Here is a 27,605-nt window from a genome sequence, read left to right as displayed (position 1 = left end):
GCTTACAAAGTGTCTTTACAAAAACTGTATTGATTGCATTTAGCAGCGATATAGGCCTGTACTTTTCTATGTCGGATCGCTCACCGCTATTAAAGATGGATATGACCTTCTTGACCTGCAGTTGATCAGGATACACTCCATTTTCCAACGTATGGTTTAAGATATGCAGTAGATAGATTCCCAGCATATCAAAGTTGTTTTTTATCAGCCTAACAGGTAATGCATCAATCAGGTTCTGCCGCCTTAGAGACTGAAGGGTTGTTTACTGTTGTAACTAATTCTTCAATTTCTATGTGAGGCAATGCAAAAGTGTTGTTGTCACGCTCTGCCATTTTCACTGAAGGAACATCAGCATGTACTTGTGCAGCTACCTTAGGCTCTACGGAGGCAAAATAGGTACCAAATGATTCAACTGTACCTTCGTCAACAGTTTCAGGGAAAGTAGAGATGTTCGATCCTAAGCCGATTGCGTAATTTACCGTGTCCCAATGTTTTTTTGTATTTACATGCGCCTGCTTCACGAGAGATTAACAACATGTTTTTTTCCTTTTCCTCATAGAGAACATAGATAGCTTTAGATAGCGTTTAAATTGAGTTAGGTAAGATTCGTTTGATGTGAACTGTTACCATTTGTGGTACCATTTATGTTTTTACAATGTTAATATTTCAGTGTTCATCTAAGGACACTTTGGGTAGATGTATTTTTATGGGTCGTCACAGACCGCCGTTTAACGGCATTTTTAAGTGTATCTAGAAATTTCATGTACTCGGTATCAACGTGTTTATCATATGCCGTAATGAAATCTGTTCGTTCTAATATTTCACGCAGCCGGACCTAGTCTATCTTACTCAGTGTTTTACTATGTACCGAATGTAGTGTTTCTCAATAGGAACAATAATGGATTAATGGTCTGCAATCAACTCGCCGCAAGGACCAGCCTGCGCAGCTTAAGTAATATGGCACAGGATGGGATCTAGTTAGTAGTTGAGGTATCGGGGCGCGAGTTGCTTCTGTTTAAAAAGCTTTCTCCGAACGTATTAATGCTCTTTCGAACAGCTTACGCCTATACGCCACGCTGTTACGGATCCGTACGCCGACAACGGCGCGCGCAGGCGCAGGTTACACTTTTCTGACAGTAACGCTATTATTGCGCGATGATGCACAGGAGCGGTAACTGCGCTCGGACTGCCACTGCGGCAACACCAGATACGCTTGCTCATCGATATCGCGCCAATCAACAACGTAAATCTTTCTTTTGATTGGAATGGTAGGCCCTGCCCAAACGGGCAAGGCCTCTCAAAAATTGGCCTATAGGCTCATTGGAGTGTCCCTCCCCACGGTAATCTTTAGTAAAAGGCGAAAGATTAATACGTGGATTTGAGGAGAGACCTGAGCGATGAAATTACCTATGCTGTGCGAGACTGGTCTGCTAAATGGTGTCACTTACTTGGCCAAGCGAACCTTCAAGCTATTCTCAAATTTGCATGCTGAAACCTCAACTCATGTTATTCTTTAGCAAGTGTATACCTGCCTGGGCTTTTCGACATGTACTTGTTAATAGAGAAATTTTAAATGTTTCCGCATTCACGTTTAAAAGCTAATAACAGTGTTAAAAATAGCCCGGATTGCTTGCACTGCACGACTGCCATTTTTATGCGCTGCTGTCGCCATCTGGTGTTGAACATCGAAGATTTAAACGCATGCGCTGGCCTGTTTTTTTACCGGATACTTTTTATTATTAGTTCTAAAATCCAGTACACACGCAGTTGGTCCCACCCATAGCCTTCAAGGCTAGTGATGGGCCCACACTCTAAACAAGTACTATAATACTGGCAGACTTTTTGTTGAATGGGCTCAATCACAACACACTTCAGTGACACGCAAGAAAATTGGCATGCTTCAGTATATAACTTTGTGGTATATTCGACCGAAGCAGAGTCCAAAGTCCAAAGAACGACCAAAGCACCGACAGGGCATCAAAAATAAAAACAAGCTGTTTCTTTTTTTGTAATCTTATTTACACGCTTCTTCATTCCAGTAGTTCCATAGTAAAGAGGAAAAGATGTTTTAACGATGCTAAAATATCATTCCTTTGCATTACTTCGTTTGGAACTTCATTACACACGTAGTTTCCTTTATATTGTATAGGTCTATGGCTGTATGTATAATGAGAAGGCGGGAAGGTAAATAGGCTGTTTGTAGCTGCTCCTGTTTGTTTCATTGATAATCTGAAAATAGTAAGCAGCAGCTCGTTATTGGACCTTATTAATCCATTTACTACTTCAGCTATCTTCAATTTATGTGAAATTGATACGGATAACATCCGTAGCTGTTCAGAAAGGACATACATGGGTGAGAATTTCTTGAATAATTTATCATACGAATAGCACGTTATTGAAGGCGACAAACATGGTCTCAATATGTTTTGTATGTCTTGCCCCTCGTTTGCAGGCAATAGCACAAATCGCTGAGCGCAAATGAGAAATACAGAACGCGTGAAATCGAAAGACCAAAGCACTCTACAGCTTTTAGTAATACATGACAGCCATGACTTCATTTGGAGCAGACAGTAATAATTTGTTCCTTCCAGTGCATATGAGACTCAAACACAGCACCAAGATATAACTTGCATTGCGTCACGCTGAGCGCATTCTTGTTGTTAATAATTGATGCAACGTGGTGATAATTTATATTATTCGCGAGTGAAACACGGCGTACTTTATTTTCTGGTTATAAAGAGTCAGCTGATTACTTATGTACCATTGTGATACTTGGCTAAGTTCTTCATTAAATGTACATTTCAGTTCCTCTAAATTATCGCCTGTGGAAAGTAATGCTATGTCATCGGCATGCATAATAGGTTCAGAATCCTTCAGACCTGACGGAAGATCGTTATTATAAAGAAAACAGAGGCCCAACAAGGAACCTTGCAGAAGCCAGAAAATAGTGTTTTGTAGTAGAGAGGTTAGATTGTTTACAGCAACATATTGTTTCCTATTTGAAAAATAACATTTAATTGGATTATAAATATTTCATTTCAGACACTAATTTTCCAATTTCTGTTGCACAGTATTGTCTGATCTACCGCATCGAAAGCTTTGGATACATCTAAGTAAACTACTAAGGCTAGTTTGTTATTATGCAGTGCAGTATTTATGAGTTGTGTAAGAACAACAACTGCGAAAGACGTTGATCTTTGGCGCCAGAAGCCATGCTGATTAGGACAGATGATGTTATATTTCTTTTAAAAATTTTGTATACGCTTACAAAGTGTCTTTACAAAAACTGTATTGATTGCATTTAGCAGCGATATAGGCCTGTACTTTTCTATGTCGGATCGCTCACCGCTATTAAAGATGGATATGACCTTCTTGACCTGCAGTTGATCAGGATACACTCCATTTTCCAACGTATGGTTTAAGATATGCAGTAGATAGATTCCCAGCATATCAAAGTTGTTTTTTATCAGCCTAACAGGTAATGCATCAATCAGGTTCTGCCGCCTTAGAGACTGAAGGGTTGTTTACTGTTGTAACTAATTCTTCAATTTCTATGTGAGGCAATGCAAAAGTGTTGTTGTCACGCTCTGCCATTTTCACTGAAGGAACATCAGCATGTACTTGTGCAGCTACCTTAGGCTCTACGGAGGCAAAATAGGTACCAAATGATTCAACTGTACCTTCGTCAACAGTTTCAGGGAAAGTAGAGATGTTCGATCCTAAGCCGATTGCGTAATTTACCGTGTCCCAATGTTTTTTTGTATTTACATGCGCCTGCTTCACGAGAGATGAATAACATGTTTTTTTCCTTTTCCTCATAGAGAACATAGATAGCTTTAGATAGCGTTTAAATTGAGTTAGGTAAGATTCGTTTGATGTGAACTGTTACCATTTGTGGTACCATTTATGTTTTTACAATGTTAATATTTCAGTGTTCATCTAAGGACACTTTGGGTAGATGTATTTTTATGGGTCGTCACAGACCGCCGTTTAACGGCATTTTTAAGTGTATCTAGAAATTTCATGTACTCGGTATCAACGTGTTTATCATATGCCGTAATGAAATCTGTTCGTTCTAATATTTCACGCAGCCGGACCTAGTCTATCTTACTCAGTGTTTTACTATGTACCGAATGTAGTGTTTCTCAATAGGAACAATAATGGATTAATGGTCTGCAATCAACTCGCCGCAAGGACCAGCCTGCGCAGCTTAAGTAATATGGCACAGGATGGGATCTAGTTAGTAGTTGAGGTATCGGGGCGCGAGTTGCTTCTGTTTAAAAAGCTTTCTCCGAACGTATTAATGCTCTTTCGAACAGCTTACGCCTATACGCCACGCTGTTACGGATCCGTACGCCGACAACGGCGCGCGCAGGCGCAGGTTAGACTTTTCTGACAGTAACGCTATTATTGCGCGATGATGCACAGGAGCGGTAACTGCGCTCGGACTGCCACTGCGGCAACACCAGATACGCTTGCTCATCGATATCGCGCCAATCAACAACGCAAATCTTTCTTTTGATTGGAATGGTAGGCCCTGCCCAAACGGGCAAGGCCTCTCAAAAATTGGCCTATAGGCTCATTGGAGTGTCCCTCCCCACGGTAATCTTTAGTAAAAGGCGAAAGATTAATACGTGGATTTGAGGAGAGACCTGAGCGATGAAATTACCTATGCTGTGCGAGACTGGTCTGCTAAATGGTGTCACTTACTTGGCCAAGCGAACCTTCAAGCTATTCTCAAATTTGCATGCTGAAACCTCAACTCATGTTATTCTTTAGCAAGTGTATACCTGCCTGGGCTTTTCGACATGTACTTGTTAATAGAGAAATTTTAAATGTTTCCGTATTCACGTTTAAAAGCTAATAACAGTGTTAAAAATAGCCCGGATTGCTTGCACTGCACGACTGCCATTTTTATGCGCTGCTGTCGCCATCTGGTGTTGAACATCGAAGATTTAAACGCATGCGCTGGCCTGTTTTTTTACCGGATACTTTTTATTATTAGTTCTAAAATCCAGTACACACGCAGTTGGTCCCACCCATAGCCTTCAAGGCTAGTGATGGGCCCACACTCTAAACAAGTACTATAATACTGGCAGACTTTTTGTTGAATGGGCTCAATCACAACACACTTCAGTGACACGCAAGAAAATTGGCAAGCTTCAGTATATAACTTTGTGGTATATTCGACCGAAGCAGAGTCCAAAGTCCAAAGAACGACCAAAGCACCGACAGGGCATCAAAAATAAAAACAAGCTGTTTCTTTTTTTGTAATCTTATTTACACGCTTCTTCATTCCAGTAGTTCCATAGTAAAGAGGAAAAGATGTTTAAACGATGCTAAAATATCATTCCTTTGCATTACTTCGTTTGGAACTTCATTACACACGTAGTTTCCTTTATATTGTATAGGTCTATGGCTGTATGTATAATGAGAAGGCGGGAAGGTAAATTGGCTGTTTGTAGCTGCTCCTGTTTGTTTCATTGATAATCTGAAAATAGTAAGCAGCAGCTCGTTATTGGACCTTATTAATCCATTTACTACTTCAGCTATCTTCAATTTATGTGAAATTGATACGGATAACATCCGTAGCTGTTCAGAAAGGACATACATGGGTGAGAATTTCTTGAATAATTTATCATACGAATAGCACGTTATTGAAGGCGACAAACATGGTCTCAATATGTTTTGTATGTCTTGCCCCTCGTTTGCAGGCAATAGCACAAATCGCTGAGCGCAAATGAGAAATACAGAACGCGTGAAATCGAAAGACCAAAGCACTCTACAGCTTTTAGTAATACATGACAGCCATGACTTCATTTGGAGCAGACAGTAATAATTTGTTCCTTCCAGTGCATATCAGACTCAAACACAGCACCAAGATATAACTTGCATTGCGTCACGCTGAGCGCATTCTTGTTGTTAATAATTGATGCAACGTGGTGATAATTTATATTATTCGCGAGTGAAACACGGCGTACTTTATTTTCTGGTTATAAAGAGTCAGCTGATTACTTATGTACCATTGTGATACTTGGCTAAGTTCTTCATTAAATGTACATTTCAGTTCCTCTAAATTATCGCCTGTGGAAAGTAATGCTATGTCATGGGCATGCATAATAGGTTCAGAATCCTTCAGACCTGACGGAAGATCGTTATTATAAAGAAAACAGAGGCCCAGCAAGGAACCTTGCAGAAGCCAGAAAATAGTGTTTTGTAGTAGAGAGGTTAGATTGTTTACAGCAACATATTGTTTCCTATTTGAAAAATAACATTTAATTGGATTATAAATATTTCCTTTCAGACACTAATTTTCCAATTTCTGTTGCACAGTATTGTCTGACCTACCGCATCGAAAGCTTTGGATACATCTAAGTAAACTACTAAGGCTAGTTTGTTATTATGCAGTGCAGTGTTTATGAGTTGTGTAAGAACAACAACTGCGAAAGACGTTGATCTTTGGCGCCAGAAGCCATGCTGATTAGGACAGATGATGTTATATTTCTTTTAAAAATTTTGTATACGCTTACAAAGTGTCTTTACAAAAACTGTATTGATTGCATTTAGCAGCGATATAGGCCTGTACTTTTCTATGTCGGATCGCTCACCGCTATTAAAGATGGATATGACGTTCTTGACCTGCAGTTGATCAGGATACACTCCATTTTCCAACGTATGGTTTAAGATATGCAGTAGATAGATTCCCAGCATATCAAAGTTGTTTTTTATCAGCCTAACAGGTAATGCATCAATCAGGTTCTGCCGCCTTAGAGACTGAAGGGTTGTTTACTGTTGTAACTAATTCTTCAATTTCTATGTGAGGCAATGCAAAAGTGTTGTTGTCACGCTCTGCCATTTTCACTGAAGGAACATCAGCATGTACTTGTGCAGCTACCTTAGGCTCTACGGAGGCAAAATAGGTACCAAATGATTCAACTGTACCTTCGTCAACAGTTTCAGGGAAAGTAGAGATGTTCGATCCTAAGCCGATTGCGTAATTTACCGTGTCCCAATGTTTTTTTGTATTTACATGCGCCTGCTTCACGAGAGATGAATAACATGTTTTTTTCCTTTTCCTCATAGAGAACATAGATAGCTTTAGATAGCGTTTAAATTGAGTTAGGTAAGATTCGTTTGATGTGAACTGTTACCATTTGTGGTACCATTTATGTTTTTACAATGTTAATATTTCAGTGTTCATCCAAGGACACTTTGGGTAGATATATTTTTATGGGTCGTCACAGACCGCCGTTTAACGGCATTTTTAAGTGTATCTAGAAATTTCATGTACTCGGTATCAACGTGTTTATCATATGCCGTAATGAAATCTGTTCGTTCTAATATTTCACGCAGCCGGACCTAGTCTATCTTACTCAGTGTTTTACTATGTACCGAATGTAGTGTTTCTCAATAGGAACAATAATGGATTAATGGTCTGCAATCAACTCGCCGCAAGGACCAGCCTGCGCAGCTTAAGTAATATGGCACAGGATGGGATCTAGTTAGTAGTTGAGGTATCGGGGCGCGAGTTGCTTCTGTTTAAAAAGCTTTCTCCGAACGTATTAATGCTCTTTCGAACAGCTTACGCCTATACGCCACGCTGTTACGGATCCGTACGCCGACAACGGCGCGCGCAGGCGCAGGTTAGACTTTTCTGACAGTAACGCTATTATTGCGCGATGATGCACAGGAGCGGTAACTGCGCTCGGACTGCCACTGCGGCAACACCAGATACGCTTGCTCATCGATATCGCGCCAATCAACAACGTAAATCTTTCTTTTGATTGGAATGGTAGGCCCTGCCCAAACGGGCAAGGCCTCTCAAACATTGGCCTATAGGCTCATTGGAGTGTCCCTCCCCACGGTAATCTTTAGTAAAAGGCGAAAGATTAATACGTGGATTTGAGGAGAGACCTGAGCGATGAAATTACCTATGCTGTGCGAGACTGGTCTGCTAAATGGTGTCACTTACTTGGCCAAGCGAACCTTCAAGCTATTCTCAAATTTGCATGCTGAAACCTCAACTCATGTTATTCTTTAGCAAGTGTATACCTGCCTGGGCTTTTCGACATGTACTTGTTAATAGAGAAATTTTAAATGTTTCCGTATTCACGTTTAAAAGCTAATAACAGTGTTAAAAATAGCCCGGATTGCTTGCACTGCACGACTGCCATTTTTTATGCGCTGCTGTCGCCATCTGGTGTTGAACATCGAAGATTTAAACGCATGCGCTGGCCTGTTTTTTTACCGGATACTTTTTATTATTAGTTCTAAAATCCAGTACACACGCAGTTGGTCCCACCCATAGCCTTCAAGGCTAGTGATGGGCCCACACTCTAAACAAGTACTATAATACTGGCAGACTTTTTGTTGAATGGGCTCAATCACAACACACTTCAGTGACACGCAAGAAAATTGGCAAGCTTCAGTATATAACTTTGTGGTATATTCGACCGAAGCAGAGTCCAAAGTCCAAAGAACGACCAAAGCACCGACAGGGCATCAAAAATAAAAACAAGCTGTTTCTTTTTTTGTAAACTTATTTACACGCTTCTTCATTCCAGTAGTTCCATAGTAAAGAGGAAAAGATGTTTTAACGATGCTAAAATATCATTCCTTTGCATTACTTCGTTTGGAACTTCATTACACACGTAGTTTCCTTTATATTGTATAGGTCTATGGCTGTATGTATAATGAGAAGGCGGGAAGGTAAATAGGCTGTTTGTAGCTGCTCCTGTTTGTTTCATTGATAATCTGAAAATAGTAAGCAGCAGCTCGTTATTGGACCTTATTAATCCATTTACTACTTCAGCTATCTTCAATTTATGTGAAATTGATACGGATAACATCCGTAGCTGTTCAGAAAGGACATACATGGCTGAGAATTTCTTGAATAATTTATCATACGAATAGCACGTTATTGAAGGCGACAAACATGGTCTCAATATGTTTTGTATGTCTTGCCCCTCGTTTGCAGGCAATAGCACAAATCGCTGAGCGCAAATGAGAAATACAGAACGCGTGAAATCGAAAGACCAAAGCACTCTACAGCTTTTAGTAATACATGACAGCCATGACTTCATTTGGAGCAGACAGTAATAATTTGTTCCTTCCAGTGCATATCAGACTCAAACACAGCACCAAGATATAACTTGCATTGCGTCACGCTGAGCGCATTCTTGTTGTTAATAATTGATGCAACGTGGTGATAATTTATATTATTCGCGAGTGAAACACGGCGTACTTTATTTTCTGGTTATAAAGAGTCAGCTGATTACTTATGTACCATTGTGATACTTGGCTAAGTTCTTCATTAAATGTACATTTCAGTTCCTCTAAATTATCGCCTGTGGAAAGTAATGCTATGTCATCGGCATGCATAATAGGTTCAGAATCCTTCAGACCTGACGGAAGATCGTTATTATAAAGAAAACAGAGGCCCAGCAAGGAACCTTGCAGAAGCCAGAAAATAGTGTTTTGTAGTAGAGAGGTTAGATTGTTTACAGCAACATATTGTTTCCTATTTGAAAAATAACATTTAATTGGATTATAAATATTTCCTTTCAGACACTAATTTTCCAATTTCTGTTGCACAGTATTGTCTGATCTACTGCATCGAAAGCTTTGGATACATCTAAGTAAACTACTAAGGCTAGTTTGTTATTATGCAGTGCAGTATTTATGAGTTGTGTAAGAACAACAACTGCGAAAGACGTTGATCTGTGGCGCCAGAAGCCATGCTGATTAGGACAGATGATGTTATATTTCTTTTAAAAATTTTGTGTACGCTTACAAAGTGTCTTTACAAAAACTGTATTGATTGCATTTAGCAGCGATATAGGCCTGTACTTTTCTATGTCGGATCGCTCACCGCTATTAAAGATGGATATGACCTTCTTGACCTGCAGTTGATCAGGATACACTCCATTTTCCAACGTATGGTTTAGGATATGCAGTACATAGATTCCCAGCATATCACAGTTGTTTTTTATCAGCCTAACAGGTAATGCATCAATCAGGTTCTGCCGCCTTAGAGACTGAAGGGTTGTTTACTGTTGTAACTAATTCTTCAATTTCTATGTGAGGCAATGCAAAAGTGTTGTTGTCACGCTCTGCCATTTTCACTGAAGAAACATCAGCATGTACTTGTGCAGCTACCTTAGGCTCTACGGAGGCAAAATAGGTACCAAATGATTCAACTGTACCTTCGTCAACAGTTTCAGGGAAAGTAGAGATGTTCGATCCTAAGCCGATTGCGTAATTTACCGTGTCCCAATGTTTTTTTGTATTTACATGCGCCTGCTTCACAAGAGATGAATAACATGTTTTTTTCCTTTTCCTCATAGAGAACACAGATAGCTTTAGATAGCGTTTAAATTGAGTTAGGTAAGATTCGTTTGATGTGAACTGTTACCATTTGTGGTACCATTTATGTTTTTACAATGTTAATATTTCAGTTTTCATCCAAGGACACTTTGGGTAGATGTATTTTTATGGGTCGTCACAGACCGCCGTTTAACGGCATTTTTAAGTGTATCTAGAAATTTCATTTACTCGGTATCAACGTGTTTATCATATGCCGTAATGAAATCTGTTCGTTCTATTATTTCACGCAGCCGGACCTAGTCTATCTTACTCAGTGTTTTACTATGTACCGAATGTAGTGTTTCTCAATAGGAACAATAATGGATTAATGGTCTGCAATCAACTCGCCGCAAAAACCAGCCTGCGCAGCTTAAGTAATATGGCACAGGATGGGATCTAGTTAGTAGTTGAGGTATCGGGGCGCGAGTTGCTTCTGTTTAAAAAGCTTTCTCCGAACGTATTAATGCTCTTTCGAACAGCTTACGCCTATACGCCACGCTGTTACGGATCCGTACGCCGACAACGGCGCGCGCAGGTTAGACTTTTCTGACAGTAACGCTATTATTGCGCGATGATGCACAGGAGCGGTAACTGCGCTCGGACTGCCACTGCGGCAACACCAGATACGCTTGCTCATCGATATCGCGCCAATCAACAACGTAAATCTTTCTTTTGATTGGAATGGTAGGCCCTGCCCAAACGGGCAAGGCCTCTCAAAAATTGGCCTATAGGCTCATTGGAGTGTCCCTCCCCACGGTAATCTTTAGTAAAAGGCGAAAGATTAATACGTGGATTTGAGGAGAGACCTGAGCGATGAAATTACCTATGCTGTGCGAGACTGGTCTGCTAAATGGTGTCACTTACTTGGTCAAGCGAACCTTCAAGCTATTCTCAAATTTGCATGCTGAAACCTCAACTCATGTTATTCTTTAGCAAGTGTATACCTGCCTGGGCTTTTCGACATGTACTTGTTAATAGAGAAATTTTAAATGTTTCCGTATTCACGTTTAAAAGCTAATAACAGTGTTAAAAATAGCCCGCATTGCTTGCACTGCACGACTGCCATTTTTATGCGCAGCTGTCGCCATCTGGTGTTGAACATCGAAGATTTAAACGCATGCGCTGGCCTGTTTTTTTTACCGGATACTTTTTATTATTAGTTCTAAAATCCAGTACACACGCAGTTGGTCCCACCCATAGCCTTCAAGGCTAGTGATGGGCCCACACTCTAAACAAGTACTATAATATTGGCAGACTTTTTGTTGAATGGGCTCAATCACAACACACTTCAGTGACACGCAAGAAAATTGGCAAGCTTCAGTATATACCTTTGTGGTATATTCGGCCGAAGCAGAGTCCAAAGTCCAAAGAACGACCAAAGCACCGACAGGGCATCAAAAATAAAAACAAGCTGTTTCTTTTTTTGTAAACTTATTTATACGCTTCTTCATTCCAGTAGTTCCATAGTAAAGAGGAAAAGTTGTTTTAACGATGCTAAAATATCATTCCTTTGCATTACTTCGTTTGGAACTTCATTACACACGTAGGCTCCTTTATATTGTATAGGTCTATGGCTGTATGTATAATGAGAAGGCGGGAAGGTAAATAGGCTGTTTGTAGCTGCTCCTGTTTGTTTCATTGATAATCTGAAAATAGTAAGCAGCAGCTCGTTATTGGACCTTATTAATCCATTTACTACTTCAGCTATCTTCAATTTATGTGAAATTGATACGGATAACATCCGTAGCTGTTCAGAAAGGACATACATGGGTGAGTATTTCTTGAATAATTTATCATACGAATAGCACGTTATTGAAGGCGACAAACATGGTCTCAATATGTTTTGTATGTCTTGCCCCTCGTTTGCAGGCAATAGCACAAATCGCTGAGCGCAAATGAGAAATACAGAACGCGTGAAATCGAAAGTCCAAAGCACTCTACAGCTTTTAGTAGTACATGACAGCCATGACTTCATTTGGAGCAGACAGTAATAATTAGTTCCTTCCAGTGCATATCAGACTCAAACACAGCACCAAGATATAACTTGCATTGCGACACGCTGAGCGCATTCTTGTTGTTAATAATTGATGCAACGTGGTGATAATTTATATTATTCGCGAGTGAAACACGGTGTACTTTATTTTCTGGTTATAAAGAGTCAGCTGATTACTTATGTACCATTGTGATACTTCGCTAAGTTCTTCATAAAATGTACATTTCAGTTCCTCTAAATTATCGCCTGTGGAAAGTAATGCTATGTCATCGGCATGCATAATAGGTTCAGAATCCTTCAGACCTGACGGAAGATCGGTATTATAAAGAAAACAGAGGCCCAGCAAGGAACCTTGCAGAATGCAGAAAATAGTGTTTTGTAGTAGAGAGGTTAGATTGTTTACAGCAACATATTGTTTCCTATTTGAAAAATAACATTTAATTGGATTATAAATATTTCCTTTCAGACCCTAATTTTCCAATTTCTGTTGCACAGTATTGTCTGATCTACCGCATCGAAAGCTTTGGATACATCTAAGTAAACTACTAAGGCTAGTTTGTTATTATGCAGTGCAGTATTTATGAGTTGTGTAAGAACAACAACTGCGAAAGACGTTGATCTTTGGCGCCAGAAGCCATGCTGATTAGGACAGATGATGTTATATTTCTTTTAAAAATTTTGTGTACGCTTACAAAGTGTCTTTACAAAAACTGTATTGATTGCATTTAGCAGCGATATAGGCCTGTACTTTTCTATGTCGGATCGCTCACCGCCATTAAAGATGGATATGACCTTCTTGACCTGCAGTTGATCAGGATACACTCCATTTTCCAACGTATGGTTTAAGATATGCAGTAGATAGATTCCCAGCATATCAAAGTTGTTTTTTATCAGCCTAACAGGTAATGCATCAATCAGGTTCTGCCGCCTTAGAGACTGAAGGGTTGTTTACTGTTGTAACTAATTCTTCAATTTCTATGTGAGGCAATGCAAAAGTGTTGTTGTCACGCTCTGCCATTTTCACTGCAGGAACATCAGCATGTACTTGTGCAGCTACCTTAGGCTCTACGGAGGCAAAATAGGTACCAAATGATTCAACTGTACCTTCGTCAACAGTTTCAGGGAAAGTAGAGATGTTCGATCCTAAGCCGATTGCGTAATTTACCGTGTCCCAATGTTTTTTTGTATTTACATGCGCCTGCTTCACGAGAGATGAATAACATGTTTTTTTCCTTTTCCTCATAGAGAACACAGATAGCTTTAGATAGCGTTTAAATTGAGTTAGGTAAGATTCGTTTGATGTGAACTGTTACCATTTGTGGTACCATTTATGTTTTTACAATGTTAATATTTCAGTGTTCATCCAAGGACACTTTGGGTAGATGTATTTTTATGGGTCGTCACAGACCGCCGTTTAACGGCATTTTTAAGTGTATCTAGAAATTTCATGTACTCGGTATCAACGTGTTTATCATATGCCGTAATGAAATCTGTTCGTTCTAATATTTCACGCAGCCGGACCTAGTCTATCTTACTCAGTGTTTTACTATGTACCGAATGTAGTGTTTCTCAATAGGAACAATAATGGATTAATGGTCTGCAATCAACTCGCCGCAAGGACCAGCCTGCGCAGCTTAAGTAATATGGCACAGGATGGGATCTAGTTAGTAGTTGAGGTATCGGGGCGCGAGTTGCTTCTGTTTAAAAAGCTTTCTCCGAACGTATTAATGCTCTTTCGAACAGCTTACGCCTATACGCCACGCTGTTACGGATCCGTACGCCGACAACGGCGCGCGCAGGTTAGACTTTTCTGACAGTAACGCTATTATTGCGCGATGATGCACAGGAGCGGTAACTGCGCTCGGACTGCCACTGCGGCAACACCAGATACGCTTGCTCATCGATATCGCGCCAATCAACAACGTAAATCTTTCTTTTGATTGGAATGGTAGGCCCTGCCCAAACGGGCAAGGGCTCTCAAAAATTGGCCTATAGGCTCATTGGAGTGTCCCTCCCCACGGTAATCTTTAGTAAAAGGCGAAGGATTAATACGTGGATTTGAGGAGAGACCTGAGCGATGAAATTACCTATGCTGTGCGAGACTGGTCTGCTAAATGGTGTCACTTACTTGGTCAAGCGAACCTTCAAGCTATTCTCAAATTTGCATGCTGAAACCTCAACTCATGTTATTCTTTAGCAAGTGTATACCTGCCTGGGCTTTTCGACATGTACTTGTTAATAGAGAAATTTTAAATGTTTCCGTATTCACGTTTAAAAGCTAATAACAGTGTTAAAAATAGCCCGGATTGCTTGCACTGCACGACTGCCATTTTTATGCGCAGCTGTCGCCATCTGGTGTTGAACATCGAAGATTTAAACGCATGCGCTGGCCTGTTTTTTTTACCGGATACTTTTTATTATTAGTTCTAAAATCCAGTACACACGCAGTTGGTCCCACCCATAGCCTTCAAGGCTAGTGATGGGCCCACACTCTAAACAAGTACTATAATATTGGCAGACTTTTTGTTGAATGGGCTCAATCACAACACACTTCAGTGACACGCAAGAAAATTGGCAAGCTTCAGTATATAACTTTGTGGTATATTCGACCGAAGCAGAGTCCAAAGCACCGACAGGGCATCAAAAATAAAAACAAGCTGTTTCTTTTTTTGTAAACTTATTTATACGCTTCTTCATTCCAGTAGTTCCATAGTAAAGAGGAAAAGTTGTTTTAACGATGCTAAAATATCATTCCTTTGCATTACTTCGTTTGGAACTTCATTACACACGTAGGCTCCTTTATATTGTATAGGTCTATGGCTGTATGTATAATGAGAAGGCGGGAAGGTAAATAGGCTGTTTGTAGCTGCTCCTGTTTGTTTCATTGATAATCTGAAAATAGTAAGCAGCAGCTCGTTATTGGACCTTATTAATCCATTTACTACTTCAGCTATCTTCAATTTATGTGAAATTGATACGGATAACATCCGTAGCTGCTCAGAAAGGACATACATGGGTGAGTATTTCTTAAATAATTTATCATACGAATAGCACGTTATTGAAGGCGACAAACATGGTCTCAATATGTTTTGTATGTCTTGCCCCTCGTTTGCAGGCAATAGCACAAATCGCTGAGCGCAAATGAGAAATACAGAACGCGTGAAATCGAAAGTCCAAAGCACTCTACAGCTTTTAGTAATACATGACAGCCATGACTTCATTTGGAGCAGACAGTAATAATTTGTTCCTTCCAGTGCATATCAGACTCAAACACAGCACCAAGATATAGCTTGCATTGCGTCACGCTGAGCGCATTCTTGTTAATAATTGATGCAACGTGGTGATAATTTATATTATTCGCGAGTGAAACACGGTGTACTTTATTTTCTGGTTATAAAAAGTCAGCTGATTACTTATGTACCATTGTGATACTTCGCTAAGTTCTTCATTAAATGTACATTTCAGTTCCTCTAAATTATCGCCTGTGGAAAGTAATGCTATGTCATCGGCATGCATAATAGGTTCAGAATCCTTCAGACCTGACGGAACATCGTTATTATAAAGAAAACAGAGGCCCAGCAAGGAACCTTGCAGAAGACAGAAAATAGTGTTTTGTAGTAGAGAGGTTAGATTGTTTACAGCAACATATTGTTTCCTATTTGAAAAATAACATTTAATGGGATTATAAATATTTCCTTTCAGACCCTAATTTTCCAATTTCTGTTGCACAGTATTGTCTGATCTACCGCATCGAAAGCTTTGGATACATCTAAGTAAACTACTAAGGCTAGTTTGTTATTATGCAGTGCAGTATTTATGAGTTGTGTAAGAACAACAACTGCGAAAGACGTTGATCTTTGGCGCCAGAAGCCATGCTGATTAGGACAGATGATGTTATATTTCTTTTAAATTTTGTATACGCTTACAAAGTGTCTTTACAAAAACTGTATTGATTGCATTTAGTAGCGATATAGGCCTGTACTTTTCTATGTCGGATCGCTCACCGCTATTAAAGATGGATATGACCTTCTTGACCTGCAGTTGATCAGGATACACTCCATTTTCCAACGTATGGTTTAAGATATGCAGTAGATAGATTCCCAGCATATCAAAGTTGTTTTTTATCAGCCTAACAGGTAATGCATCAATCACGTTCTGCCGCCTTAGAGACTGAAGGGTTGTTTACTGTTGTAACTAATTCTTCAATTTCTATGTGAGGCAATGCAAAAGTGTTGTTGTCACGCTCTGCCATTTTCACTGAAGGAACATCAGCATGTACTTGTGCAGCTACCTTAGGCTCTACGGAGGCAAAATAGGTACCAAATGATTCAACTGTACCTTCGTCAACAGTTTCAGGGAAAGTAGAGATGTTCGATCCTAAGCCGATTGCGTAATTTACCGTGTCCCAATGTTTTTTTGTATTTACATGCGCCTGCTTCACGAGAGATGAATAACATGTTTTTTTCCTTTTCCTCATAGAGAACACAGATAGCTTTAGATAGCGTTTAAATTGAGTTAGGTAAGATTCGTTTGATGTGAACTGTTACCATTTGTGGTACCATTTATGTTTTTACAATGTTAATATTTCAGTTTTCATCCAAGGACACTTTGGGTAGATGTATTTTTATGGGTCGTCACAGACCGCCGTTTAACGGCATTTTTAAGTGTATCTAGAAATTTCATTTACTCGGTATCAACGTGTTTATCATATGCCGTAATGAAATCTGTTCGTTCTAATATTTCACGCAGCCGGACCTAGTCTATCTTACTCAGTGTTTTACTATGTACCGAATGTAGTGTTTCTCAATAGGAACAATAATGGATTAATGGTCTGCAATCAACTCGCCGCAAGGACCAGCCTGCGCAGCTTAAGTAATATGGCACAGGATGGGATCTAGTTAGTAGTTGAGGTATCGGGGCGCGAGTTGCTTCTGTTTAAAAAGCTTTCTCCGAACGTATTAATGCTCTTTCGAACAGCTTACGCCTATACGCCACGCTGTTACGGATCCGTACGCCGACAACGGCGCGCGCAGGTTAGACTTTTCTGACAGTAACGCTATTATTGCGCGATGATGCACAGGAGCGGTAACTGCGCTCGGACTGCCACTGCGGCAACACCAGATACGCTTGCTCATCGATATCGCGCCAATCAACAACGTAAATCTTTCTTTTGATTGGAATGGTAGGCCCTGCCCAAACGGGCAAGGCCTCTCAAAAATTGGCCTATAGGCTCATTGGAGTGTCCCTCCCCACGGTAATCTTTAGTAAAAGGCGAAAGATTAATACGTGGATTTGAGGAGAGACCTGAGCGATGAAATTACCTATGCTGTGCGAGACTGGTCTGCTAAATGGTGTCACTTACTTGGTCAAGCGAACCTTCAAGCTATTCTCAAATTTGCATGCTGAAACCTCAACTCATGTTATTCTTTAGCAAGTGTATACCTGCCTGGGCTTTTCGACATGTACTTGTTAATAGAGAAATTTTAAATGTTTCCGTATTCACGTTTAAAAGCTAATAACAGTGTTAAAAATAGCCCGGATTGCTTGCACTGCACGACTGCCATTTTTATGCGCTGCTGTCGCCATCTGGTGTTGAACATCGAAGATTTAAACGCATGCGCTGGCCTGTTTTTTTACCGGATACTTTTTATTATTAGTTCTAAAATCCAGTACACACGCAGTTGGTCCCACCCATAGCCTTCAAGGCTAGTGATGGGCCCACACTCTAAACAAGTACTATAATACTGGCAGACTTTTTGTTGAATGGGCTCAATCACAACACACTTCAGTGACACGCAAGAAAATTGGCAAGCTTCAGTATATAACTTTGTGGTATATTCGACCGAAGCAGAGTCCAAAGTCCAAAGAACGACCAAAGCACCGACAGGGCATCAAAAATAAAAACAAGCTGTTTCTTTTTTTGTAAACTTATTTACACGCTTCTTCATTGCAGTAGTTCCACAGTAAAGACGAAAAGATGTTTTAACGATGCTAAAATATCATTCCCTTGCATTACTTCGTTTGGAACTTCATTACACACATAGGCTCCTTTATATTGTACAGGTCTATGGCTGTATGTATAATGAGAAGGCGGGAAGGTAAATAGGCTGTTTGTAGCTGCTCCTGTTTGTTTCATTCATAATCTGAAAATAGTAAGCAGCAGCTCGTTATTGGACCTTATTAATCCATTTACTACTTCAGCTATCTTCAATTTATGTGAAATTGATACGGATAACATCCGTAGCTGTTCAGAAAGGACATACATGGGTGAGTATTTCTTGAATAATTTATCATACGAATAGCACGTTATTGAAGGCGAGAAACATGGTCTCAATATGTTTTGTATGTCTTGCCCCTCGTTTGCAGGCAATAGCACAAATCGCTGAGCGCAAATGAGAAATACAGAACGCGTGAAATCGAAAGACGAAAGCACTCTACAGCTTTTAGTAATACATGACAGCCATGACTTCATTTGGAGCAGACAGTAATAATTTGTTCCTTCCAGTGCATATCAGACTCAAACACAGCACCAAGATATAACTTGCATTGCGTCACGCTGAGCGCATTCTTGTTAATAATTGATGCAACGTGGTGATAATTTATATTATTCGCGAGTGAAACACGGTGTACTTTATTTTCTGGTTATAAAAAGTCAGCTGATTACTTATGTACCATTGTGATACTTCGCTAAGTTCTTCATTAAATGTACATTTCAGTTCCTCTAAATTATCGCCTGTGGAAAGTAATGCTATGTCATCGGCATGCATAATAGGTTCAGAATCCTTCAGACCTGACGGAAGATCGTTATTATAAAGAAAACAGAGGCCCAGCAAGGAACCTTGCAGAAGACAGAAAATAGTGTTTTGTAGTAGAGAGGTTAGGTTGTTTACAGCAACATATTGTTTCCTATTTGAAAAATAACATTTAATTGGATTATAAATATTTCCTTTCAGACCCTAATTTTCCAATTTCTGTTGCACAGTATTGTCTGATCTACCGCATCGAAAGCTTTGGATACATCTAAGTAAACTACTAAGGCTAGTTTGTTAGTATTTATGAGTTGTGTAAGAACAACAACTGCGAAAGACGTTGATCTTTGGCGCCAGAAGCCATGCTGATTAGGACAGATGATGTTATATTTCTTTTAAAAATTTTGTATACGCTTACAAAGTGTCTTTACAAAAACTGTATTGATTGCATTTAGTAGCGATATAGGCCTGTACTTTTCTATGTCGGATCGCTCACCGCTATTAAAGATGGATATGACCTTCTTGACCTGCAGTTGATCAGGATACACTCCATTTTCCAACGTATGGTTTAAGATATGCAGTAGATAGATTCCCAGCATATCAAAGTTGTTTTTTATCAGCCTAACAGGTAATGCATCAATCAGGTTCTGCCGCCTTAGAGACTGAAGGGTTGTTTACTGTTGTAACTAATTCTTCAATTTCTATGTGAGGCAATGCAAAAGTGTTGTTGTCACGCTCTGCCATTTTCACTGAAGGAACATCAGCATGTACTTGTGCAGCTACCTTAGGCTCTACGGAGGCAAAATAGGTACCAAATGATTCAACTGTACCTTCGTCAACAGTTTCAGAGAAAGTAGAGATGTTCGATCCTAAGCCGATTGCGTAATTTACCGTGTCCCAATGTTTCTTTTTTGTATTTACATGCGCCTGCTTCACGAGAGATGAATAACATGTTTTTTTCCTTTTCCTCATAGAGAACATAGATAGCTTTAGATAGCGTTTAAATTGAGTTAGGTAAGATTCGTTTGATGTGAACTGTTACCATTTGTGGTACCATTTATGTTTTTACAATGTTAATATTTCAGTGTTCATCCAAGGACACTTTGGGTAGATGTATTTTTATGGGTCGGCACAGACCGCCGTTTAACGGCATTTTTAAGTGTATCTAGAAATTTCATGTACTCGGTATCAACGTGTTTATCATATGCCGTAATGATATGTACTGACGACATGTACTGTTCGTTCTAATATTTCACGCAGCCGGACCTAGTCTATCTTACTCAGTGTTTTACTATGTACCGAATGTAGTGTTTCTCAATAGGAACAATAATGGATTAATGGTCTGCAATCAACTCGCCGCAAGGACCAGCCTGCGCAGCTTAAGTAATATGGCACAGGATGGGATCTAGTTAGTAGTTGAGGTATCGGGGCGCGAGTTGCTTCTGTTTAAAAAGCTTTCTCCGAACGTATTAATGCTCTTTCGAACAGCTTACGCCTATACGCCACGCTGTTACGGATCCGTACGCCGACAACGGCGCGCGCAGGTTAGACTTTTCTGACAGTAACGCTATTATTGCGCGATGATGCACAGGAGCGGTAACTGCGCTCGGACTGCCACTGCGGCAACACCAGATACGCTTGCTCATCGATATCGCGCCAATCAACAACGTAAATCTTTCTTTTGATTGGAATGGTAGGCCCTGCCCAAACGGGCAAGGGCTCTCAAAAATTGGCCTATAGGCTCATTGGAGTGTCCCTCCCCACGGTAATCTTTAGTAAAAGGCGAAAGATTAATACGTGGATTTGAGGAGAGACCTGAGCGATGAAATTACCTATGCTGTGCGAGACTGGTCTGCTAAATGGTGTCACTTACTTGGTCAAGCGAACCTTCAAGCTATTCTCAAATTTGCATGCTGAAACCTCAACTCATGTTATTCTTTAGCAAGTGTATACCTGCCTGGGCTTTTCGACATGTACTTGTTAATAGAGAAATTTTAAATGTTTCCGTATTCACGTTTAAAAGCTAATAACAGTGTTAAAAATAGCCCGGATTGCTTGCACTGCACGACTGCCATTTTTATGCGCAGCTGTCGCCATCTGGTGTTGAACATCGAAGATTTAAACGCATGCGCTGGCCTGTTTTTTTTACCGGATACTTTTTATTATTAGTTCTAAAATCCAGTACACACGCAGTTGGTCCCACCCATAGCCTTCAAGGCTAGTGATGGGCCCACACTCTAAACAAGTACTATAATATTGGCAGACTTTTTGTTGAATGGGCTCAATCACAACACACTTCAGTGACACGCAAGAAAATTGGCAAGCTTCAGTATATAACTTTGTGGTATATTCGACCGAAGCAGAGTCCAAAGCACCGACAGGGCATCAAAAATAAAAACAAGCTGTTTCTTTTTTTGTAAACTTATTTATACGCTTCTTCATTCCAGTAGTTCCATAGTAAAGAGGAAAAGTTGTTTTAACGATGCTAAAATATCATTCCTTTGCATTACTTCGTTTGGAACTTCATTACACACGTAGGCTCCTTTATATTGTATAGGTCTATGGCTGTATGTATAATGAGAAGGCGGGAAGGTAAATAGGCTGTTTGTAGCTGCTCCTGTTTGTTTCATTGATAATCTGAAAATAGTAAGCAGCAGCTCGTTATTGGACCTTATTAATCCATTTACTACTTCAGCTATCTTCAATTTATGTGAAATTGATACGGATAACATCCGTAGCTGCTCAGAAAGGACATACATGGGTGAGTATTTCTTAAATAATTTATCATACGAATAGCACGTTATTGAAGGCGACAAACATGGTCTCAATATGTTTTGTATGTCTTGCCCCTCGTTTGCAGGCAATAGCACAAATCGCTGAGCGCAAATGAGAAATACAGAACGCGTGAAATCGAAAGTCCAAAGCACTCTACAGCTTTTAGTAATACATGACAGCCATGACTTCATTTGGAGCAGACAGTAATAATTTGTTCCTTCCAGTGCATATCAGACTCAAACACAGCACCAAGATATAGCTTGCATTGCGTCACGCTGAGCGCATTCTTGTTAATAATTGATGCAACGTGGTGATAATTTATATTATTCGCGAGTGAAACACGGTGTACTTTATTTTCTGGTTATAAAAAGTCAGCTGATTACTTATGTACCATTGTGATACTTCGCTAAGTTCTTCATTAAATGTACATTTCAGTTCCTCTAAATTATCGCCTGTGGAAAGTAATGCTATGTCATCGGCATGCATAATAGGTTCAGAATCCTTCAGACCTGACGGAACATCGTTATTATAAAGAAAACAGAGGCCCAGCAAGGAACCTTGCAGAAGACAGAAAATAGTGTTTTGTAGTAGAGAGGTTAGATTGTTTACAGCAACATATTGTTTCCTATTTGAAAAATAACATTTAATGGGATTATAAATATTTCCTTTCAGACCCTAATTTTCCAATTTCTGTTGCACAGTATTGTCTGATCTACCGCATCGAAAGCTTTGGATACATCTAAGTAAACTACTAAGGCTAGTTTGTTATTATGCAGTGCAGTATTTATGAGTTGTGTAAGAACAACAACTGCGAAAGACGTTGATCTTTGGCGCCAGAAGCCATGCTGATTAGGACAGATGATGTTATATTTCTTTTAAATTTTGTATACGCTTACAAAGTGTCTTTACAAAAACTGTATTGATTGCATTTAGTAGCGATATAGGCCTGTACTTTTCTATGTCGGATCGCTCACCGCTATTAAAGATGGATATGACCTTCTTGACCTGCAGTTGATCAGGATACACTCCATTTTCCAACGTATGGTTTAAGATATGCAGTAGATAGATTCCCAGCATATCAAAGTTGTTTTTTATCAGCCTAACAGGTAATGCATCAATCACGTTCTGCCGCCTTAGAGACTGAAGGGTTGTTTACTGTTGTAACTAATTCTTCAATTTCTATGTGAGGCAATGCAAAAGTGTTGTTGTCACGCTCTGCCATTTTCACTGAAGGAACATCAGCATGTACTTGTGCAGCTACCTTAGGCTCTACGGAGGCAAAATAGGTACCAAATGATTCAACTGTACCTTCGTCAACAGTTTCAGGGAAAGTAGAGATGTTCGATCCTAAGCCGATTGCGTAATTTACCGTGTCCCAATGTTTTTTTGTATTTACATGCGCCTGCTTCACGAGAGATGAATAACATGTTTTTTTCCTTTTCCTCATAGAGAACACAGATAGCTTTAGATAGCGTTTAAATTGAGTTAGGTAAGATTCGTTTGATGTGAACTGTTACCATTTGTGGTACCATTTATGTTTTTACAATGTTAATATTTCAGTGTTCATCCAAGGACACTTTGGGTAGATGTATTTTTATGGGTCGTCACAGACCGCCGTTTAACGGCATTTTTAAGTGTATCTAGAAATTTCATTTACTCGGTATCAACGTGTTTATCATATGCCGTAATGAAATCTGTTCGTTCTAATATTTCACGCAGCCGGACCTAGTCTATCTTACTCAGTGTTTTACTATGTACCGAATGTAGTGTTTCTCAATAGGAACAATAATGGATTAATGGTCTGCAATCAACTCGCCGCAAGGACCAGCCTGCGCAGCTTAAGTAATATGGCACAGGATGGGATCTAGTTAGTAGTTGAGGTATCGGGGCGCGAGTTGCTTCTGTTTAAAAAGCTTTCTCCGAACGTATTAATGCTCTTTCGAACAGCTTACGCCTATACGCCACGCTGTTACGGATCCGTACGCCGACAACGGCGCGCGCAGGTTAGACTTTTCTGACAGTAACGCTATTATTGCGCGATGATGCACAGGAGCGGTAACTGCGCTCGGACTGCCACTGCGGCAACACCAGATACGCTTGCTCATCGATATCGCGCCAATCAACAACGTAAATCTTTCTTTTGATTGGAATGGTAGGCCCTGCCCAAACGGGCAAGGCCTCTCAAAAATTGGCCTATAGGCTCATTGGAGTGTCCCTCCCCACGGTAATCTTTAGTAAAAGGCGAAAGATTAATACGTGGATTTGAGGAGAGACCTGAGCGATGAAATTACCTATGCTGTGCGAGACTGGTCTGCTAAATGGTGTCACTTACTTGGTCAAGCGAACCTTCAAGCTATTCTCAAATTTGCATGCTGAAACCTCAACTCATGTTATTCTTTAGCAAGTGTATACCTGCCTGGGCTTTTCGACATGTACTTGTTAATAGAGAAATTTTAAATGTTTCCGTATTCACGTTTAAAAGCTAATAACAGTGTTAAAAATAGCCCGGATTGCTTGCACTGCACGACTGCCATTTTTATGCGCTGCTGTCGCCATCTGGTGTTGAACATCGAAGATTTAAACGCATGCGCTGGCCTGTTTTTTTACCGGATACTTTTTATTATTAGTTCTAAAATCCAGTACACACGCAGTTGGTCCCACCCATAGCCTTCAAGGCTAGTGATGGGCCCACACTCTAAACAAGTACTATAATACTGGCAGACTTTTTGTTGAATGGGCTCAATCACAACACACTTCAGTGACACGCAAGAAAATTGGCAAGCTTCAGTATATAACTTTGTGGTATATTCGACCGAAGCAGAGTCCAAAGTCCAAAGAACGACCAAAGCACCGACAGGGCATCAAAAATAAAAACAAGCTGTTTCTTTTTTTGTAAACTTATTTACACGCTTCTTCATTGCAGTAGTTCCACAGTAAAGACGAAAAGATGTTTTAACGATGCTAAAATATCATTCCCTTGCATTACTTCGTTTGGAACTTCATTACACACATAGGCTCCTTTATATTGTACAGGTCTATGGCTGTATGTATAATGAGAAGGCGGGAAGGTAAATAGGCTGTTTGTAGCTGCTCCTGTTTGTTTCATTGATAATCTGAAAATAGTAAGCAGCAGCTCGTTATTGGACCTTATTAATCCATTTACTACTTCAGCTATCTTCAATTTATGTGAAATTGATACGGATAACATCCGTAGCTGTTCAGAAAGGACATACATGGGTGAGTATTTCTTGAATAATTTATCATACGAATAGCACGTTATTGAAGGCGAGAAACATGGTCTCAATATGTTTTGTATGTCTTGCCCCTCGTTTGCAGGCAATAGCACAAATCGCTGAGCGCAAATGAGAAATACAGAACGCGTGAAATCGAAAGACGAAAGCACTCTACAGCTTTTAGTAATACATGACAGCCATGACTTCATTTGGAGCAGACAGTAATAATTTGTTCCTTCCAGTGCATATCAGACTCAAACACAGCACCAAGATATAACTTGCATTGCGTCACGCTGAGCGCATTCTTGTTAATAATTGATGCAACGTGGTGATAATTTATATTATTCGCGAGTGAAACACGGTGTACTTTATTTTCTGGTTATAAAAAGTCAGCTGATTACTTATGTACCATTGTGATACTTCGCTAAGTTCTTCATTAAATGTACATTTCAGTTCCTCTAAATTATCGCCTGTGGAAAGTAATGCTATGTCATCGGCATGCATAATAGGTTCAGAATCCTTCAGACCTGACGGAAGATCGTTATTATAAAGAAAACAGAGGCCCAGCAAGGAACCTTGCAGAAGACAGAAAATAGTGTTTTGTAGTAGAGAGGTTAGGTTGTTTACAGCAACATATTGTTTCCTATTTGAAAAATAACATTTAATTGGATTATAAATATTTCCTTTCAGACCCTAATTTTCCAATTTCTGTTGCACAGTATTGTCTGATCTACCGCATCGAAAGCTTTGGATACATCTAAGTAAACTACTAAGGCTAGTTTGTTAGTATTTATGAGTTGTGTAAGAACAACAACTGCGAAAGACGTTGATCTTTGGCGCCAGAAGCCATGCTGATTAGGACAGATGATGTTATATTTCTTTTAAAAATTTTGTATACGCTTACAAAGTGTCTTTACAAAAACTGTATTGATTGCATTTAGTAGCGATATAGGCCTGTACTTTTCTATGTCGGATCGCTCACCGCTATTAAAGATGGATATGACCTTCTTGACCTGCAGTTGATCAGGATACACTCCATTTTCCAACGTATGGTTTAAGATATGCAGTAGATAGATTCCCAGCATATCAAAGTTGTTTTTTATCAGCCTAACAGGTAATGCATCAATCAGGTTCTGCCGCCTTAGAGACTGAAGGGTTGTTTACTGTTGTAACTAATTCTTCAATTTCTATGTGAGGCAATGCAAAAGTGTTGTTGTCACGCTCTGCCATTTTCACTGAAGGAACATCAGCATGTACTTGTGCAGCTACCTTAGGCTCTACGGAGGCAAAATAGGTACCAAATGATTCAACTGTACCTTCGTCAACAGTTTCAGAGAAAGTAGAGATGTTCGATCCTAAGCCGATTGCGTAATTTACCGTGTCCCAATGTTTCTTTTTTGTATTTACATGCGCCTGCTTCACGAGAGATGAATAACATGTTTTTTTCCTTTTCCTCATAGAGAACATAGATAGCTTTAGATAGCGTTTAAATTGAGTTAGGTAAGATTCGTTTGATGTGAACTGTTACCATTTGTGGTACCATTTATGTTTTTACAATGTTAATATTTCAGTGTTCATCCAAGGACACTTTGGGTAGATGTATTTTTATGGGTCGGCACAGACCGCCGTTTAACGGCATTTTTAAGTGTATCTAGAAATTTCATGTACTCGGTATCAACGTGTTTATCATATGCCGTAATGATATGTACTGACGACATGTACTGTTCGTTCTAATATTTCACGCAGCCGGACCTAGTCTATCTTACTCAGTGTTTTACTATGTACCGAATGTAGTGTTTCTCAATAGGAACAATAATGGATGAATGGTCTGCAATCAACTCACCGCAAGGACCAGCCTGCGCAGCTTAAGTAATATGGCACAGGATGGGATCTAGTGAGTAGTTGAGGTATCGGGGCGCGAGTTGCTTCTGTTTAAAAAGCTTTCTCCGAACGTATTAATGCTCTTTCGAACAGCTTACGCCTATACGCCACGCTGTTACGGATCCGTACGCCGACAACGGCGCGCGCAGGCGCAGGTTAGACTTTTCTGACAGTAACGCTATTATTGCGCGATGATGCACAGGAGCGGTAACTGCGCTCGGACTGCCACTGCGGCAACACCAGATACGCTTGCTCATCGATATCGCGCCAATCAACAACGTAAATCTTTCTTTTGATTGGAATGGTAGGCCCTGCCCAAACGGGCAAGGCCTCTCAAAAATTGGCCTATAGGCAGGGGGCGGACACTCCGTATACATCCCATTGGCCGTTTTTGAGCAGACGCTCTTTCGACGCTAGCGCCAAGGTCCCCTTCAGTTACCGTCCTAACCTAAGGGCGATGCATTAGAAAAATGGCGGCGCACATGATTGTTTACGTTGTCATGGCAACAGCAATAGCAGCCGCGCGGCACCTCCTCTCCCAAAAGTTTTTCTTTCCTTTTTGTTTTATTATGCCGATTCGTTCCTCTCTCTTTCCCCCTTTCCCCCATG

The 27,605-nt window shown here is 40.0% G+C and overlaps 8 non-coding genes across 8 annotated transcripts; all 8 read right to left on the bottom strand.

Annotated features, from left to right (window-relative positions):
* Nucleotides 1–1,272: 1,272 nt before the first annotated feature.
* On the bottom strand, nucleotides 1,273–1,398 carry LOC139056493 (U5 spliceosomal RNA). The gene has a single exon (XR_011512380.1). It is a non-coding gene; the product is annotated as a U5 spliceosomal RNA (small nuclear RNA).
* Nucleotides 1,399–4,534: 3,136 nt separating this feature from the next.
* LOC139056492 (U5 spliceosomal RNA) lies at nucleotides 4,535–4,660 on the bottom strand. The gene has a single exon (XR_011512379.1). It is a non-coding gene; the product is annotated as a U5 spliceosomal RNA (small nuclear RNA).
* Nucleotides 4,661–7,796: 3,136 nt separating this feature from the next.
* LOC139056533 (U5 spliceosomal RNA) lies at nucleotides 7,797–7,922 on the bottom strand. Its single transcript, XR_011512419.1, has one exon. It is a non-coding gene; the product is annotated as a U5 spliceosomal RNA (small nuclear RNA).
* A 3,131-nt stretch (nucleotides 7,923–11,053) lies between these two features.
* On the bottom strand, nucleotides 11,054–11,179 carry LOC139056491 (U5 spliceosomal RNA). Its single transcript, XR_011512378.1, has one exon. It is a non-coding gene; the product is annotated as a U5 spliceosomal RNA (small nuclear RNA).
* Nucleotides 11,180–14,314: 3,135 nt separating this feature from the next.
* LOC139056566 (U5 spliceosomal RNA) lies at nucleotides 14,315–14,436 on the bottom strand. Its single transcript, XR_011512450.1, has one exon. It is a non-coding gene; the product is annotated as a U5 spliceosomal RNA (small nuclear RNA).
* Nucleotides 14,437–17,544: 3,108 nt separating this feature from the next.
* LOC139056490 (U5 spliceosomal RNA) lies at nucleotides 17,545–17,670 on the bottom strand. Its single transcript, XR_011512377.1, has one exon. It is a non-coding gene; the product is annotated as a U5 spliceosomal RNA (small nuclear RNA).
* Nucleotides 17,671–20,808: 3,138 nt separating this feature from the next.
* On the bottom strand, nucleotides 20,809–20,930 carry LOC139056484 (U5 spliceosomal RNA). Its single transcript, XR_011512371.1, has one exon. It is a non-coding gene; the product is annotated as a U5 spliceosomal RNA (small nuclear RNA).
* Nucleotides 20,931–24,038: 3,108 nt separating this feature from the next.
* Nucleotides 24,039–24,164, bottom strand: LOC139056489 (U5 spliceosomal RNA). Its single transcript, XR_011512376.1, has one exon. It is a non-coding gene; the product is annotated as a U5 spliceosomal RNA (small nuclear RNA).
* Between the last annotated feature and the right edge of the window lie 3,441 nt (nucleotides 24,165–27,605).

Source organism: Dermacentor albipictus, chromosome 2, assembly GCF_038994185.2.
Source record: "Dermacentor albipictus isolate Rhodes 1998 colony chromosome 2, USDA_Dalb.pri_finalv2, whole genome shotgun sequence".
NCBI classification, from domain to species: Eukaryota; Metazoa; Arthropoda; class Arachnida; order Ixodida; family Ixodidae; genus Dermacentor; species Dermacentor albipictus.
This window is presented reverse-complemented; position numbering and strand designations above follow the sequence as displayed.